Genomic DNA, 20,051 nt, shown 5'->3' with positions numbered 1-20,051 from the left:
ATTCCAAAAGGCGCACACTATGGCACTTGGTGTTTGCACTGACACACTCCACCTGTGAACAAGGCATGAATTTGCTGAAACACGTAAGGAAATGGAGTATATTTTTGCGCTGCTGTGTCTGCAATTAAAAGGCTTGTCTTCGGTATTGGGCCTCAACCATTTTTCTTGATGGTGTGTCAATCGATGGGACTCTCCGGGACCATTGTTGTGAGGCCGCCCTGTAGAGTCTGGGGCTCCTGTGCCCGGAGGCATGTTATCTTGGATATATATATATATATATATATATATATATATATATATATATATATATATATATATATATATATATATATTCACTGAAAAAACCATGGGTTATAGACCATATATAGTTAGGGATTAGCATTTACAAAACTTTAATTTACTCGTACAAAACCATTGAAATTCGCACATATAGTTAGTTGCACTAACTATATATCGCGCACCCGCAATTCACTGCTGATCATGTCACATATTACATCATTCATGACATGGTCAGTGACATCACTGATGACATCATCCAGTGAGTGTATGTTTCTGTAAAGTTAAAATATGTCTTACATATTGAAGAATGAGTGGATGTATAAGTGTCTGGATGAAGGATTTAGTAGGTGCCTGACTGACTGTATGAGTTAGTGATTAAATGTGTCTCAATGAGTGTATGGGTTAGTGACTAAACTGTCTTAATTTGTGCATCATTATGCCTGTTGTTCTGTAAACTGCTGCATATGTTGATCAGTAGCTATATGAGTAACTATATGGGTTTTTGATTGGTTGCCCAAGTATTTGTATGGGAGACTGAGTGTGTGTGTGGGTGGCTGGGAGGTGTATGACTCTGTGCATAGAGGTGTGGGCCGTTGATTCACTAGATGTATGGGTTCAAAAGTGCATGTGGAAACAGCTGTATGGGCGGTTGACTGTCTCCATGAGTGTATTGGTGAGTGATTGGATTTCTAAGTGCTGCATGTCAAAGTAAGTACATATGTAAAACACAGTACATGTAAGAGTTGACATATATAAATAACTGTGCATAAGAGCCAGTGAATGTGTGAGTGGCTGTATGGATCATTGTGAACTTGTATCAGAGATTGTATAAGAGAGTAAATATGTGTTAGTATATGTTTGAATAAGTAAGGTGTGTATAACTGTATAGTTGAGGAAATGGAGGTGTGATTGATTCTTTGCATGACTGACTAGGTCTGTGAGTAACTCCATGGATGAGTGCCAGTCTGTGAGTGTCTGTTTACACTGAGTGTATCTAAGGTTATATTAGAGTCTGAAGAGGTTCATCGTATTATCACATGAATGATGTCATCAATGATGTGATCAGTAATGTCAAATGAGATGTCATCAGTGATGTTATCAGTGATGTCATTTGAGATGTCATCAGTGATGTCATCAGTGATGTCATTTGAGATGTCATCAGTGATGTCATCAGTGATTTCATTTGAGATGTCATCAGTGATGTCATCAGTGATGTCACTGAGCATGTCCTGAATGATGTAATATGTGACATGATCAGCAGTGGATTGCGGGTGCGCGATATATAGTTAGTGCAACTAACTATATATGCGAATTTCAATGGTTTTGTACGAGTAAATTAAGGTTTTGTAAATACTAATCCCTAACTATATATGGTCTATAACCCATGGTTTTTTCAGTGAATTTTCAAGGTTTTCTAAGTGCTAATTCCTAACTATATATGGTCTATAACCTATGGTTTTTTCAGTGAATTTCAATGGTTTATTAATAGCAAATATGAAAAGCTTTAAAATGTCAAGTACGTGATAGATAAAAACATTTTCGTGTTTATGCACGCTGATGTGCTTTGAACGCTGCCCCCCCCCTCTTTTCTTTTAGGAGTATTCTCTCTTTGCAGATAGTGAAGGGTAGGTAACGCAGGCCTTTGCCCCCGTTGTAATCCGTCGTGCCTGCTTCTCTCTCCATTTCATTGATTGTTATCCAAGCATTTACTGTTTTAGAATTGGTTTTCTTTGGTTCATTCTCTATTTACAAACAAGCACAGAGTCGCAATACTCTGTTTAGTCTTTGCAGATAGTGAAAAATCGTTTTAAAAAAACAAAAGGAATCGAGCAAAATCAGTAGGCCACTAATGTGATCTCTTTTTGACCTTGCTAAAATAGAAACATTAGGAACAGCCCCTCATGAGAAATACGAAACTAGTGACATGAACTGAGCTCGACACCATGATGGGTGCAAGACAGCTCGGCTCCGCCACCCACCCCGCCCAAAATAACGACAAACCCTATGCAAATATTATAAATATATACAACACACCAGCAAAGTAACAGGGTAAAACGTTTTATTAAATAACTATTTACATGGCAGCCTGCTGCAACATCCATCACTATTCCTGTCAAGGTAGCATAGCTGGCGGCCTAGGGGTGGAGGACCATTGTGCAAATTGCCCGGGGACGACACCATGCGCAAAGACTCGTCCCCAGTACATCCAGAGCTGATGTCCAACAAGTTGTGTGTGAGGATGCCTTGCTGATGCCGCCACCCCCACCACCACCTTTTTTTTGCCTGAACCGGCTAGCTCAATCGATCGAGCATGAGACTCATGCACTCTGATCTCCTTGGCCTCAGTCAAGCATCAATATTAAGATTTTCATACGTGTGTGTAGGTTCATGGTTTTCCATCCACAGACTAAAAGCCTGGAGTGGGAGTGAAAGAACCATAACTAGGTAAGAAGGAAGGCAGACGCTGTGGGAAGGACTCTGGATATGGTATGTTCCTTGGTCCCTGAGTTGCTTCGATGTCACTGCCTTGCACAAATGGTATAAGTCCTGGATGTTGGGTGCAAATCAATGTGATGCGGTGCCTCCCTGAACCGCTTGACGGAGGCCCCCGAGGGGCGGTGTGATGGCGCGGACTCGGAGTGGGCGCTTGGCTCCGACCCCCTCCCCAAGTCTTGTTGCCCTGGTGTGGCCTGAGATCGCCCCCGACATAGGCGGCCGACTCCCGGGGTCAAGAGGAACTTTTTGCCATTTGGTGACTCTTCCATTCTGAACATTGTCCCACAATCCGTTTGACCTGAAGACACGTCCTTCGGTGCCCTAGTCCGACCATCACATATTCCTGCGCCAGGAGACGGGAGACGGCGTGGGATGCACTAGAAGGGAGAGGCGGCGTGAACGAGCCTCCCCCACCTCCCCAGGTGGAGGTTTCTCAGGTACACCCCAGCGCTTCACGCAACCAGCTGAGTTGCGCCCGCTCTTGCGGCTACAGCGTCTCGCCCACCATCCACTTGAATTGCGCCCACTCTTGCGGTGCAGCGATAGGCGGCTGCAACAGGACTCTCAAAATGGCGGCCAGCTCTTCGGATTTAGGCCTAGTCCACTAAAATGGCCCTGGGACACCTTGGAACTCGGACGCTTGACTGCTAGAGCCCGGACCCCATTCCCAAAAGCGTCCCCTCAGCCTTGAAGATTTTACAAAAGTCACCGGGGCCCCCGACTCCCGCAGACTTCCGGTGGCGAGCGACTGCCATTATTGCTCGCGGATTGGCCACGACGTAGCCACGGGGTGCTCTCATGCTGACGCCAGCTTCAATCTGAAACATCCAGAAACACTGTAGACTACCAATTTGATCAGTTCCGGTGGAGCCCCAACGTGACCCGGTAGAGAAGAACTTGCCCTCCCCTCTTTGACTGATTGTTCTTGTTGCCTGTCCCTTCTCTTGTCATTTAACAGAACTTTTTGGACTGCTGAAAGGGGTTGTGTTCCGACCGCTGGTTGGTGGAGACATTTTGACTATATTCTGGACCTGCGTTGTCGCGTAATGCGTCATATGACGCGCCGCGTTAGCGCACCCGGAAGTGCTACGGTGCGCAAGGCGCAGCTTCCCGGAAACGATCCAGAGCGCAGCGCGCAGCGCGTAACGTAAGCATAACAGGTCATGTGACTTGTTAATAAAACTTTTCATTGGTTCATTTTACTTTTGTTATTCTAATGATGAAAGGCTTGGTCATATGACCTAAAAATAACGCTTTTCATTGCTTTCGAACATTTTTTTTTTCCCAAATGATGAAAGCCCCACCTTTTTTTTTCTCACTGACTTGTAAAGCAAAGGACCCAGATGCATTTACAGTTTATCACTAACAATGTTCCAGGCTAATGTATTTTCCCGGGAAATTTACAACTGTCCTGCAAGTAAAATATTCCTTTTTCGAGAAAAAGGGCGTTTCTTCGTCCCATGAGGGAGCCGTTGGGCAAAAGAGGCTCGGCCTGCTGTCTTAGTCGCTGATAGGCATGAATATCAGATTCTTATTGATCACTTTATGTTGCAGGAGTAGAAAACACAACAGCCCTTGACCATTTATCTTTACTGCGTTCCTGCGTATTATACTTTTTAACCGTCATGTAATTGGACTGCTTTATTTCACTTGCCTTTTACTGATTCGAAAACAGTGGCTATTATTCAAAACTTTACCAATGTAGGTACTACTACCATGTTTTGTTTTAAAAACCTTTATTGTGAAAATGTCAGTATACAAATACGGGCCTATAACCACGTGGGCCGGCCACGGAGCAAACTGGAATCGTATATGATGAGGGAACATTTACACTGTAGAAGAACGTAACGGGCGACCCATTAGGTTGCAAGAACTAAGGTGTCTAACATTTGCGGAATCGGTGGACGTACATTTTATAATTAAAGTACGACAGGGCCAGTTACAATAAAATTATCTAGATATACATTTGCGGGCAAGTACCATGGGTGACGTTAATTCGAACTTTCAATAGTACAGTAATCAACAACACATCAGAACTTAATATTAATAGGGATGTCCAAATGTTCAATCAATTCTCGTCCCCGCCATGTGCTTCAAAACTGCATACATATCTCGTGATATCAAGGTTGGGCAACCAGTACACAACAAGGAGTTACGAGTCCCATTTATACCGGCGCCATTTCGGGCGAGGCCGGGCAGGTCCAGGATATAGTCAAAATGTCTCCACCAACCAGCGGTCGGACCAGAACCCTTTTCGGCAGTCCAAAAAGGTTCCATTAAATTACAACAGAAGAAATAGGCAACAAGAACAATCAGTCAAAAGAGGGAACGCTTTCGTGAATGGGGCCCATGCCCTAGCAGGCAAGTGTCCGAGTTCCAAGGTGTCCCAGAGCCATTTTAGTGGACCAGGCCCAAATCCATAGAGTTGGCCACCATTTTGAGAGTCCTATTGCAGCCGGCTATCGCTGCACCACAAGAGTAACCGCAATTCAGCTAGATGGCGGGTGAGTCATTGTACCGCAAGAGCGGGCGGAACTCAGCTGGATGGGGGGTGAGGCACTGTGCCGCAAGAGCGCAGCATTGTAGGATGGCCACACCAGTGAAACTTGCTGGACACCACCTCGGTGCCATCCGGATCTCAACGCGTTGTGCTGCCTTCGGCCTACTGTAGCAGCAAGTGCGGCCGCAACTCTGCTGAACAGCGAGAGAAATGGCAAAGGGTGCCGCACTGCACATGAGGTGCCTCCACCTGGGGAGGCGGGAGAGGGCCGTTTGCGCCGCCTCCCCCCCCCCCCCCGGGCACCCCACGCCGTCTTTCGGCGCAGCATTGTAGGATAGCCACTCCAGTGCGGCAACTTGCTGGACACCACCTCGGTGCCACCCGGATCTCGGCGCGTTCGAGTCATTGTACCGCAAGAGTGGCCGAAACTCAGCTGGATGGCGGGTGAGTCGCTGTACCGCAAGAGTGGGAGAAATTCAGCTGGATGGCGGGTGAGTCGCTGTACCGCAAAAGCAGGCGCAACTCTGCTGAACGGCGAGTGAAACGGCAAAGGGCGCCGCACTGCACATGAGGTGCCTCCACCTAGGGAGGGGGGAAAGGCCCCCCCCCGGGCACCCCACGCCGTCTTTCGGCGCAGCATTGTAGGATAGCCACACCAGTGCGACAACTTGCTGGACACCACCTCGGTGCCATCCGGATCTCGACGCGTTGTGCTGCCTTCGGCCTATTCGCACATCGGTCCGCTACTGACGCCGCCTCACAGGCCAACGGATTTTGTAGGCTTTTTATAGCCCAAAGCCAAATAACAGGTCATGTGACTTGTTTATAAAACTTTTCATTGGTTCATTTTACTTTTGGTTTCCTAATGATGAAATGCTTGATCATTTGACCTAAAAATAACACTTTTCATTGGATTGAAACATTTTTTTTCCCAAACGATGAAAGCCCCACCTTTTTTTTTTCTCACTCGGCAATCCAAAAAGGTTCCGTTAGATGACAACAGAGGGGACAGGCAACAAGAACCATCACTCAAAAAAGTTCTTCCCTACCGGGTCACGTTGATGCTCCACCGGAACTCGAATTGATAGTCTACAGTGTTTCTGGATGTTTCAGACTGAAGCTGGCGTCAGCATGAGAGCACCACCATCTCGTAGCTCCGTCGTGGCCATTCCGCAATCATGGCTTTCCAGACAGACTATGGTATGGACATTTTAGTGGACCAGGCCCAAATCCGAAGAGACGGCCGCCATTTTAGGAGTTCTGTGGCAGCCACCTATTGCTGCACCGCAAGAGTGGGCGCAATTCTACTGGATGGTGAACGAGACGCTGTAGCCGCAAGAGCGGGCGGTAAACAGCTGAATGGCGGATGAGGCACAGTGCAGCAAAAGCGGGCGGAAAACTGCTGATTGGTGACTGAAACGGTAAATGGGCGCCCCACTACAGCAGACGAGCCTCCACCTGGGGAGGCCCTTTCACGCCGCCTTCCCCCCCCCCCCCCCCCCCCCCCCCTGGGCGCCCCACGCCGTTTTTCGGTGCAGCATTGTAGGATGCCAAGACCAGTGAGGCAAGTAAAGGACATCACCTGGGTGCTGTCCAGATCTCGGCGCGTTGTGCTGCCTTCGGACTATTCGCACAACAGACCGCTACTGACGAGACACAGTGCAGCAAAAGCGGGCGGAAAACCGCTGAATGGCAAGTGAAACGCTAAAGGGGCGCCCCACTACAGCAGACGAGCCTCCACCTGGGGAGGCCCGTTTTTCGGTGCAGCATTGTAGGATGCCAAGACTAGTGCGGCAAGTAAAGGACATCACCTGGGTGCCGTCCAGATCCCGGCGCGTTGTGCTGCCTTCGGACTATTAGCACAACAGACCGCTACTGACCATTGTTGCTTTTGTTTAATTTTTTTTTTTAACGTGTTTACTGTTTTTGGTGCTTTGTATATATTTATAAGTTATTAAAGTGTTATAATCCTACTACTTTGTTGGAGTGCTATATATTTTTCATGTGACACATAATTATGAAGACTTTGATGTACAAAAAGGCATCCCTGGAATCTTCCGCTTCAGGCTCGGTCCCACACACCCTCACAGTGAGAATCCCCTCCCCAATCACAATACAGGATCGTTATCAGATAGTAGGAATGCGTGTGGTGTGACGGATCTCATGAGGTGGGGGCCTTGATCTACTGTAACTCCTTTGAAGAGGGGAGATTCTTTACAGTTGAGGCCATAAACTACATCCGCAGGGCTAGGTAATAGCCTGGGACCGGCCTGGACAATCAGACACAAAGGAAGAGGAGTGTCAGAGGGTGCGGTAGTGAATAGGGTGAAAGGGAGGTGTCGGGCGGACACTGGGTGTGATTCTCAGGGAAGAGCAGCGCAGATGGGGGGAGGTTTATAGCCCATGCATAAGACAGAGAGCGGGGGTGACCAGTGCGTGGGGGAGATACTTGCGAGGGTGCGGAGCCATGCTGAGGATCGGCGGCGTGCAGAGAGTGGGTCTGGTCAAGGCATCTAAAATGGCTGCCGTGCACGACAAAAGTGTGGCATTGGAAAAAAAGCAAGATGGCGCAGACAATGTTTATCAATACGGATTAATTTATAACAATTATTTTTAACAATATATTTACTCGCAGTGTCAACATGGCGGTCAACACTTCCTGATTTCCTTCGAATCGAACGTTAACAGACGTCATGCAGCAAAAAAACCAAAAAAAAACGCTCAAGCGCAGCTGCTGGAAGACAAGTATCAACATATATGAGCATCCTCAGCCACCCTCAGAACATAGGGGGTCAGGATACGTCTCCCGTACCCCTTATACCCATTTCTCACATTGTTTTTCCTCCATCTTGTAATTTAATTAAAACGAAACACAAAATGGCGAATTCCCGTTTCGCGTCCCGATTCGCTACCCGGTTCGCGAACCGGAAAGCGCTTCTACCGCTAAAAATCAAATTTTTTTTATTTGCCCCACGGGACCCTTTAATAACCCCAACATCATTCCTAGGGGGTCAAGAAGGGTCTACCTTGCCCCCTTTCATTAAATTCCCCCTTCGTTTTTCTCCTCCTCTTGTCTCTCGATCCTACCGAGAGACAAGATGGCGGCCGCTCCGGACTGTTTAGAATGTTGACAGACACCGGAGAGCCAATCAGCTTCGCTTCGCAAAGCTCCGTTACGCGAAAAGTTCGCAAACCGGAGCGCTACCCGGGACGCTGTCACAGATATATCTGTTTTTTTGAACGTTAATTTCTCAAAATCCACTGGAGCACTTATATTGAGACCCAGCAAAGGCACATCGGGCTAACAGTCCCTACAATTTTGCCAAGTGTTGAAACTACTTAGCCTTGAGAAAGCCCTGGCATGACCTGCAGCAAGGGGGGAAACACGTGTCGGCTGTTTTCATCACTGTTAGTAAAAAACTGGCTGTTTTTCCTCAATAAAAAACTGAAGAAATAAACAAAGAGTATAATGGATTAAGTGAGTAGCAAAGTATTGGAAATTGAGCATTAGCCCTCAACCAATGAAATGCTTGATAAAAAGGATTCACCCTTGTTGTTTTAGTACTTGCTCAAGAGGAAGGAACATTAGCTCACTAAATACATATCCCTGGTTGATCTTGTGAAGCTATTACGGTCCAGAGCTTCGAGCATAGTTCCTTCACCCTCCGAAACATTAGGAATCAAGATCTAGACCTACGATCCATGGACCTGTTGCCTCTGAAATCATAATATGGCTTTGTGCCTTCCACAATGTACTGTAATATTTACTTCCGTGATTGTATTCACCTTATCCTAACAGCCTTGCAACTTCCTTAACTTCTGCCCAAATGTCTGAAATTATGGATGGCAGGTGTGCTGCACTTGCTGGAAAACTAAGGAACTAGTATTGCTTACATGGCTCAAGAAAACTACTGGCAGTGACTCACACTCTTTCCAATAAGCAAAGCAATACATATCAGCTGTAATAGCTTAATTACAGCATCTAAACTTCATGGAAGAGAATACAGAGTTTGTGTCTTCCCTGACAAGACCGTTTGGGCAGTACATTACAGCACTCTCAAACTGTGCCATTCGAAAAATACCATGTGGTAGGTTCAGTTTTAGAGATATTTTCGAACTAACCTAATTAAATTCCTTAAAAGCCTGATCATGATCTTGCTAGTTCTTTCTCCAAACAAATATGAATACCCATTTGTGCATACACTACTCCATCCATTTATATATTCTAGTCACTACCGGAGAAAGTTGGGATCTATTGGCTGCGTTCCTGCTTAACTAACTGTCCATTTGAGTCTCATGGTCATCTCTTATCCTACCCTTGTGGCAATTCTTACAATTATCCTCACTACACTCAAATAGTGTGATAAAATGTGTTAATATTTGGTGAGGACCTGAGTTTTATCCAAGTAAGTCCAAAATCCTGTTAGGTAAAACTCATAGTTTTAAACTTGGGAAACCTTTGCAAAGAATTTAGCCATACCAACATATAAAGAAAGTCAAAACACTACACCATACAATCTCCCTGTACATTTTTTAAATCGTAATAACTTTAAAAGGAAATATAACACACATGCTTATAAATCATTCAAAGTTAAACAGTGGCAAGAAACAGCACAAAGTCTATGGGTGCAGTAGACCAGGACGTATGCATAAGTTGACGCTGACCATGATGCACCCAAGACTAAGCCTCGTATGAGAGCTCAGCCAGGATAGTTATCATCTGGTTAGTGATTTTTCTAGAAGTCATAATCCTCCAGTGGGGTAGGTCAAAGCTAGATGCCCGTTGGCGGAAGTCTCACTGTCTATTGGTTTTGGTGTAAAAGGCTCAGAATGGGAAAATTCAAATTCCAACAGCTGGACACCTTTTGTACCTGTGCCTAGTCACAATTTAATTGGGACTTAGTCTATTTTTGTGGTACTACAAAACTCTAGGGAAACAAGCCTGAAAGCTGTAGCCTGGTAGATTGCACTTAAGCTGTATACCTTAGCTGCGTGGCTCCACTGAAGTCTTCTTGACCCCTGAGGTTGACTTGAGGTTGCACCTGGGAAGATAGCCTTGGGTGTGTAGGTCGGGTCTTCCGGAGGCTAAACATTTTTTAAGTTGCAACATTTTCTTCCTTTTGGAGCAATTCCTCTTTGTCACTTCTAAGTGTCCCAGGACTTCAGACCGAACACTTAGGCCCTCATTCTAAATTGCTTAACCATACAGTAAATCTGAATCAGTATTGTGTGGACTGATTTTCTTAGTTGGAAAATCACATATAATTCCCAATTCTTTGGAATTTAATGCATGGATTTATCACCTGCTCTGAACCAGTGGTAAATGTTTGTATGTAACAGCTTAGTGGGATGAGAGTGATGGAGAGAGTGCAAGTAGAAGGGGAAGGAACTGCTGGCACAGTAAAGTCAGGTCTGGTTTTCCCACACCCAGAAAAAACCTTGTGTGGAAAAATCAGCTCCCTTGGAATCATCTAATGGAATTCTGCTCTGCCTGTCTATTAATGAGGCCTTTCATTCCCAAGAACTATACCGGCAGATGCTTCCAGCAAAGTTAAGTCAGGGTCCATTGCAACTGGTCAACTGTGCAATCCAGGAAAAGGTCCCTTTCAGCTTTTGATGCCCCTGAAGCCGCACAGTTGACCTTTGGAGTTCTGGGTACAAGAATGAGCAGGTCTAGTACTTCAGGTCTCAATATAGGTCAGAGATAGCAGGTCGAGTTCGCTTCTGTTCTTCCAGTTGTGTTCTGAGGAGCTGGGGGTGATATGCATGTTTTGTATAAACAACTAGCCAGTAGGTAGGGGTGACAGATCCATAACTAATGAGAAAGTTCCCAAGGGCAAACCTTTCCCTTTTTGCTGCACATTTTGCTTCCCATACTGAACATTATCCCACTTGGCACCATTTTCAGGGAAAATCAAACCTTGCCCCCTACATAGAAATGGTTCTCGTAATTGCTGTGTTCCTGTAGGCTTGGGAACAGGAGAATGTGCAGTTTATCCTTGGAGCAAAAGGCTCTGCTTCCCCATGTCTCCCCTTCCAGTTATTTTCATTAAGCCAGGTATTGGAAATGTGTCCTTTCTGCATGGTCACCCCAGAGTTATGTCATCTGTTACTGAACCTGCTATTGTTGACCCTAGGACTCTCTGCACTTCACCCCTGTCAACCAGTCGTGATGTTTTTTTTTTTTAGGTCTACTATAGCGCACGGCTACTCCAAAGGAGTGTCCTGGAGCTTTGTGCTCCAGACCTAGGAAAAGAAACAGACAAAACATAACAGTAAGAAGGTAAAAAAACAGAAACCTAAGATAGGGCAGAATATCTCTAACGGGTAAAAAGCCAGGTCTTTAAACTCTTCCTGAAGGCGAGTAAGTTGGACGTGGAACGCAAAGACAAAGGTAAAGAGTTCCACAACTGAGGGGCCAACAGCCTAAATGACCGTCCTCCGATGCAGGCTTTCTTTAATCGAGGGACAACTGCCAGTGTGAGAGACTCCGATCTTAAAGATCGTGCCGGAAGGTAAAAAGCCAGCCTCTTTTGCAAGTATTGGGCTCCCGTAGCATGCAGAGCTTTGTGGGCCAGTGTCAGAGCCTTAAATATTATCCGCTTCCGGATGGGGAGCCAATGTAGAGTTTGCAGTAAACTCGAGGCGCTCGCTCGCCAATGCAGGCCGAAGATGGCTCGAGCAGCCGCATTCTGAGCCACCTGCAGGCGTTGTAAGAGGTATTCCGGAAGCCCAAGATATAAGATGTTGGCGTAATCCAGTCTGGATCCAATGAGGGCCTGAACAATTGTTCTCCTATGTTCTTCAGAAAGCAGCGGAAAGAACTTCCGGAGATCCTGAGAATGCCGAAACATGTTTCTGTGAGAGTCAGCACCTGGGATTTGAGCGTGAGCCCGTTGTCAATTTTAATTCTCAGGTTCTTGGCTGACTCGGATGAATGAGCTGGAGGGAACATGTCGGCAGGCCACCATCCTTGCCATTCCGGTTCAGATGGACATCCGAAAAAAAGTATCTCGGATTTGTCTGAGTTGCACTTGAGGCTGTTTAGTTGGAACCAGTTAAAAACAGCCCCAAGGCACTCACGGATACTTTCGCCATCAAATTCTTCACCCTTCCGGCAGGTAAAGAGAAGCTGGGTGTCATCAGCATAGGAAACGATCTGGGCCCCGTAGGACTCCACCAATGTCGCCAGAGGGGTCATAAAGATGTTAAATAGAGTTGGGCTCAATACTGAGCCCTGAGGAACTCCGACTCCCAAAGCCGACATTTCGGCAGACCGTTTGTCGGCGGTTGGCTAGAAAGGAACGAAACCAACTGAGCACCGTCCCCCTCAGACCGATGTCATGCAGTCTTACGAGGAGATCCTCGTGGGGGACGGTGTCAAAAGCCGCCGATAGGTCTAACATAACTAGCATCACCCTGCCTCTGACATCCAGCGTCTCCTTAACGACCGCTGAAACCTCCAAAAGCACTGTTTCTGTGCTTAAATTGGGTCGGAAGCCAGATTGAGACGCGTGCAGTAGCTCATTGGACTCCAAAAAATTGGAGAGCACGCCATGAACATGCTTCTCCAGGATTTTTGTGAGTGCCGGAAGGAGCGAGATGGGCCTATAATTGGCAGGGACTTCTGGGGCAAGGCTTGGCTTTTTGAGAAGAGGGATGACCATGGCCTGTTTCCATGAGTGTGGTAGGGCACCCTGACTCAGAGAGAGATTCAGGATAGGATTGGCTAGGGGGTTTATAGTGGCTGCCATTCTAGCTAAAAATTTGGCAGGACAGGGGTCACGTGGCGATCCAGATTTTGGATTCATCATAAGTGAAAATGATGAAGATATCGTAAGAGGCGGAAAGACCGCCAGAACGGGGCCAGAAGAGGAAGAATGGTCTAGCCCCTCCGGCAGGGTCGAGAGACTGACCGTTGGTCTAGAGGGGAAATAATCCTGTATCTGCCTAATTTTAGTGGTAAAAAAGTTAGCTATGGTATCGGCCCAGGTCTCAGACGGAGCTTCCTGTGCTGAATTAGATCGCAGGGTAGTGAATTCCCTAACGATCGAGAAAATCTCCTTACACGAGTTTGCTGCTTCATCAATTCTTTTAGCGAAATAGCATTTTTGTTCCTGAAGGACTAGTCTATGGTGGGATTTAATCATAGATCTATAGGTCAGCTTAGCCTCGACATCATACTGGGCCCTCCACGTCCGTTCGGCAACTTTACATTGTCTACGGGAGTGAGCCAACGCCGCAGTGAACCAAGGTGCCAAAACCCGTTTCAAGGCGGTTCGAGGAGGCAGCACAGGGGCAAGCTCATTCAATCTTTCCAAGAGCCAAATCTGCAGGATTTCGAGGTCATTGTCCAGGTCGCCGGTGTAGGACACGGGATGGTTCAGAAGGGCCTGGGCTAACAGGTCTGGAGTCACCCGATGGTATGCCCCAAAAGCGCATCCCTGCTGTCTCATGGCGGTAGCTGCTGGTTTCTCAGTGCCTAGTATTGAGAAGTGAGCTAGTCGATGGTCAGACCATAATACCGGTAACAAAGCAGTCACCTCAATCGGAAGGGTGGCAAAGACCTGGTCTAATGTATGGCCTTTGTCATGGGTGGGGCCAAAAAGATCGGGACACAAGCCCATTGAGGACGTAACATCAAGCATCTTGATAGTATCCGGATCATAACAGTCTTCCATATGGAAGTTGAAGTCTCCGGCCAATACACACTGCTCAGTTCTCAAGACTAGTGTGGAAATGACTTGCTGAAGTTCCTCAAAGAAGGATCCCGCAGGACCCGGAGGTCTGTACACTAGAAGCCCCTTGACAGATTGTTGGGATGACAGCGATAAGGAAAAGGCAAGGGATTCGGCGCCCGTGATGATCTCCGTGTGAATGACAGAACAAGTAAATGTTTTTTTCACCACGAGAGCCACACCTCCCCCTCTACCCTTACCTCTATCTTGCCTAAAGATGTTATACTCAGGGGGAATAGCGGCAGCAATGTCAGGATGGGAAGACTCATTAAGCCATGTCTCAGTTAGCATCAGACAAGCAGGTTTTTCAAAGGTCAGGAGGTCAAAGATCTCCTGAGCATGTCTGTGCACTGATCTGGTGTTAAGGAGTAGGCAAGGATGTTTAATGTTTCGCTCCTTCATGCGAGATGTAGAAGGATATACGCTTGTAAGATGCCACTTACAACCTGGGCATTTATGCTTGCCCCTATAGCGACCAGGAAAAATTGCATAACAGGAATCAGCAGCTTTGTTCATGGAGTGGAGATAGCATAATACCGAGAGGGAATGGAGTCTAGGGGAGAAGAGAGCCTGCCACGCCGTACGCCTCCGTGCGCCTCCGGGACGCTGACGGGCGCAGACGGGCAGGACTCTGGCGCAGGTCCGGCGCGTCCGCAGAACGCGTCCGCTACGCGGAGGAGGAGGGGAGCTTTTTATAACGCTACTAGAGCGCGAGGGCGGCGAGTCCTATCCCCAAGATGGCGGCCAAAGTCAGATAACAGCCCTCGGCGTCAATGCTCGGCCGAGGGCGGTCTGAATACCCAGGCAAGGGGAAGGGAGCAAACGAAGCGCCTCAGAGCGCTGGGAAGTCTCTAACTAGGACAACAAACGCTTATTAATCAAGCACGAAGCGCGAGTCAAAACTGCACAGAAATAAAATGACTATACAGGCAAGTCACAACACACAAGGTAACATGTGCAAGAATAGAGTGGAGACCCCCCGGCTTCCGCCTCAGGAAGGAAAAGGTTGTAGCAGATGGTAATCCCTAAGCAGACGCTCAGATTCCCTTTTATAGCGCTACTAGAGCGCGAGGACGGCGAGTCCTATCCCCAAGATGGCGGCCAAAAGTCAGATCCCAGCCCTCGGCGTCAATGCTCGGCCGAGGGCGGTCTGAATACCCAGGCAAGGGGAAGGGACCAAACGAAGCGCCTGAGAGCGCTGGGAAGTCTCTAACTAGGACAACAAACGCTTATTAATCAAGCTCGAAGCGCGAGTCAAAACTGCTCAGAAATAAAATGACTATACAGGCAAGTGACAACACACAAGGTAAAATGTGCAAGAATAGAGTGGAGACCTCCCGGCTTCCGCCTCAGGAGGGAAAAGGTTGTAGCAGATGGTAATCCCTAAGCAGACGCTCAGATTCCCTTTTATAGCACTACTAGAGCGCGAGCGCGGCGAGTCCTACCCCCAAGATGGCGGCCAAAGTCAGATCCCAGCCCTCGGCGTCAATGCTCGGCCAAGGGCGGTCTGAATACCTAGGCAAGGGGAAGGGAGCAAACGAAGCGCCTGAGAGCGCTGGGAAGTCTCTAACTAGGACAACAAACACTTATTAATCAAGCGCGAAGCGCGAGTCAAAACTGCACAGAAATAAAATGACTATACAGGCAAGTCACAACACACAAGGTAAAATGTGCAAGAATAGAGTGGAGACCTCCCGGCTTCCGCCTCAGGAGGGAAAAGGTTGTAGCAGATGGTAATCCCTAAGCAGACGCTCAGATTCCCTTTTATAGCGCTACTAGAGCGCGAGGGCGGCGAGTCCTACCCCCAAGATGGCGGCCAAAGTCAGATCCCAGCCCTCGGCGTCAATGCTCGGCCGAGGGTGGTCTGAATACCCAGGCAAGGGGAAGGGAGCAAACGAAGCGCCTGAGAGCGCTGGGAAGTCTCTAACAAGGACAACAAATGCTTATTAATCAAGCGCGAAGCGCGAGTCAAAACTGCACAGAAATAAAATGACTATACAGGCAAGTCACAACACACAAGGTAAAATGTGCAAGAATAGAGTGGAGACCTCCCGGCTTCCGCCTCAGGAGGGAAAAGGTTGTAGCAGATGGTAATCCCTAAGCAGACGCTCAGATTCCCTTTTATAGCGCTACTAGAGCGCGAGGGCGGCGAGTCCTACCACCAAGATGGCGGCCAAAGTCGGATTCCTGCCCTCGGCGTCAATGCTCGGCCGAGGGCGGTCTGAATACCCAGGCAAGGGGAAGGGAGCAAACGAAGCGCCTGAGAGCGCTGGGAAGTCTCTAACTAGGACAACAAACGCTTATTAATCAAGCGCGAAGCGCGAGTCAAAACTGCACAGAAATAAAATGACTATACAGGCAAGTCACAACACACAAGGTAAAATGTGCAAGAATAGAGTGGAGACCTCCCGCTTCCGCCTCAGGAGGGAAAAGGTTGTAGCAGATGGTAATCCCTAAGCAGACGCTCAGATTCCCTTTTATAGCGCTACTAGAGCGCGAGGGCGGCGAGTCCTACCCCCAAGATGGCGGCCAAAGTCAGATCCCAGCCCTCGGCGTCAATGCTCGGCCGAGGGCGGTCTGAATACCCAGGCAAGGGGAAGGGAGCAAACGAAGCGCCTGAGAGCGCTGGGAAGTCTCTAACTAGGACAACAAACGCTTATTAATCAAGCGTGAAGCGCGAGTCAAAACTGCACAGAAATAAAATGACTATACAGGCAAGTCACAACACACAAGGTAAAATGTGCAAGAATAGAGTGGAGACCTCCCGGCTTCCGCCTCAGGAGGGAAAAGGTTGTAGCAGATGGTAATCCCTAAGCAGACGCTCAGATTCCCTTTTATAGCGCTACTAGAGCGATAGGGCGGCGAGTCCTACCCCCAAGATGGCGGCCAAAGTCGGATCCCAGCCCTCGGCGTCAATGCTCGGCCGAGGGCGGTGTGAATACCCAGGCAAGGGGAAGGGAGCAAACGAAGCGCCTGAGAGCGCTGGGAAGTCTCTAACTAGGACAACAAACGCTTATTAATCAAGCGCGAAGCGCGAGTCAAAACTGCACAGAAATAAAATGACTATACAGGCAAGTCACAACACACAAGGTAAAATGTGCAAGAATAGAGTGGAGACCTCCCGGCTTCCGCCTCAGGAGGGAAAAGGTTGTAGCAGATGGTAATCCCTAAGCAGACGCTCAGATTCCCTTTTATAGCGCTACTAGAGCGCAAGGGTGGCGAGTCCTACCCCCAAGATGGCGGCCAAAGTCAGATCCCAGCCCTCGGCGTCAATGCTCGGCCGAGGGCGGTCTGAATACCCAGACAAGGGGAAGGGAGCAAACGAAGCGCCTGAGAGCGTGGGGAAGTCTCTAACTAGGACAACAAACGCGTATTAATCAAGCGCAAAGCGCGAGTCAAAACTGCACAGAAATAAAATGACTATACATGCAAGTCACAACACACAAGGTAAAATGTGCAAGAATAGAGTGGAGACCTCCCGGCTTCCGCCTCAGGAGGGAAAAGGTTGTAGCAGATGGTAATCCCTAAGCAGACGCTCAGATTTCCTTTTATAGTGCTACTAGAGCGCGAGGGCGGCGAGTCCTACCCCCAAGATGGCGGCCAAAGTCAGATCCCAGCCCTCAGCGTCAATGCTCGGCCGAGGGCGGTCTGAATACCCAGGCAAGGGGAAGGGAGCAAACGAAGCACCTGAGAGCGCTGGGAAGTCTCTAACTAGGACAACAAACGCTTATTAATCAAGCGCGAAGCGCGAGTCAAAACTGCACAGAAATAAAATGACTATACAGGCAAGTCACAACACACAAGGTAAAATGTGCAAGAATAGAGTGGAGACCTCCCGGCTTCCGCCTCAGGAGGGAAAAGGTTGTGATGTGTATGTGCCCTCCTTTTCAAACATGAGAAAATTGGTATACAACTGATTGGAACCTTTAGTTTACATTTAAGTCCCTAATATATGGTACTACTTGTACCCAGGGCCAGTAAATTTCCTTTTACAAGTAGGTTGCAGCACTCTTTGTGCCACCCACTCAAGTAGCATAGTAAAACAGGTTTCCAGACTGGCCATTGCAGCCTGTATGTGCATTTTAAACTGCCATGTCGACCTGCCAAATAATCCTTATGCCAGGCTCAAACGGTAATACTTCTAAGACACCCCTAAGGTAAGCCCCAATGCCCATATGGCAAGGTGCATGGTATTTAAAAAGTATAACGTACATTCAATTTTACATTCATGTTTTACATGTCATGGCTGGGAAAAATTCCTAAGTCACTTTTCACTGTGATAAGGCTGTCTATTGCAGATGTTAACACTGGGTTACACTATTACATTTAATATGTGCTAGCTTGAGTTTGAGAGTTCGAAAAATGTTTCAAGTACTCATTTTAATAAACGTTTTAAAGTAGTTTAAACTCCAACCTAATGGTCAAGCCAGATTTCATATACACGCTTACAAAGCTCTCTTTTTCCTGCCTAAAACCAAAAAGGTGGTCCTGCTAGTGTCCAATTGACACCTGACCGCTGATGGCTCTCCTGTGCTGAGATGTATATTGCTCACAGAAAGTGGGCAAAACGCTCTGGGTATGCGAGGGACTCTTCCCTTGACAGGATGGTCTTCCTCAACTTCAAAGGATGCCTACCTTGTCACTGGCAGATGTAGCTCACACCTACGCCTCCCTTCCCTTTGTCTCTAGTCAGACTGGCACTAATTCCAGAGAGAGGGAAGGAACTGACAAGAAATGGTTTAAGTGATGGATAAAGGATTGCCCTCAATCACAGGCTGGCCTTTGGTATAAAAGGGGCAGCCCCCAAATCTCAGCTCAAAATACTCTTGGATAATGTGATGAATCAGACGAAGGATTGCCATGCTGTCAAAAGGACCTGAAGGAAGACTAGACCTGCTTGCCTTGAAATCACAACCACAGAAGTGACACCAAGGGTCAGTTGGCTGACTTCCTATCTAAAGTTCAGGGACACAACAAGCTTCCGGAAGACCTTCCCATGCAAATGCCCAGTTGACCAGTACCAGCTGTATCTGCCCTGGACCTTGCTGCTTGCCTCTGTCAAAATGAGTCATAAGACCAAACTGGTGCCCCCAGGTCCTGGATAACATGCTCCCACAGTCCCCAAAGTCCAAGACGTAGTTCTTGAAACCTTTTTTCAACTTTCTGCCTGGAGAACTGATAGATACCGGGATCGCCATGGCATTGAATCACCAGTCAGCCTAAGCGTGCTGGTTTGCCCCATTAAAGAAAATCTGACTTCCAGAAATGCCTTCCTGGACTCAGACTTCGTACTTCATTGCTCAAAGATTTACCACCTTTGTCGATGTTGGAACTGGCCTTTTTGCTGGGTTATTCCCAAGTTTTTTTGCTTCTTCCTCCAATTTTTCCTGACCTGTTTTTGTTGGCTTAGGGCTCTGCGCATGTTATCACTGCTGTTCAGTGGTGCAGTGCATATGCTCTCCGTGAAAATTATGATTATAGTTGGCTATCCATTATTGGCATATTTGATTTACTGGTAAGTCCATAGTGCACTGTGTGAGCCAGGGCCTGTAAATAAAATGCAAGTAGCAGGCTTGCAGCACTGGTTGTGCCACCCACATGAGAAGCGCTGTAAATGTGTTTTAGACCTACCACTGTGGTGTCTGTGGCGCAGTTGTTAACTGCCATGTTTACCTGGCAAGTGAACCCACTTGCCAGGCCCTAACCGTCCCCTTTCTTACGTGTAAGGCACCCCTCAGATAGGACAAAGTACCCCCACTGGCCAGTTGCATTGTATGTGAAATGTAGGACATGTACTGGTGTGTGTGACATGTCCTGATGGAGAAATACAGTGTATTTTCCTTTTTCACTATAGAAAGGCTATCTGTTCCATAGGCTAACTTAGGACTTACTTTGTAACATTTTACAAGCATAAATTTCCATTGGGACAAGATCGGAAAATTGAGTTTAGGCTTTCTGAACTCAGAATGTAATAACACATATTTTAGTAGAGGTGGTTTTTAAATTGTGTGTTTGAAAATGCCACTTTTAGAAATTGA

Source organism: Lissotriton vulgaris, chromosome 3_1 (genome assembly GCF_964263255.1).
Source record: "Lissotriton vulgaris chromosome 3_1, aLisVul1.2, whole genome shotgun sequence".
In the NCBI taxonomy this organism is placed as follows: domain Eukaryota; kingdom Metazoa; phylum Chordata; class Amphibia; order Caudata; family Salamandridae; genus Lissotriton; species Lissotriton vulgaris.
The sequence above is the reverse complement of the archived record's forward strand: the minus strand, read 5'-3'. Positions refer to the sequence as shown.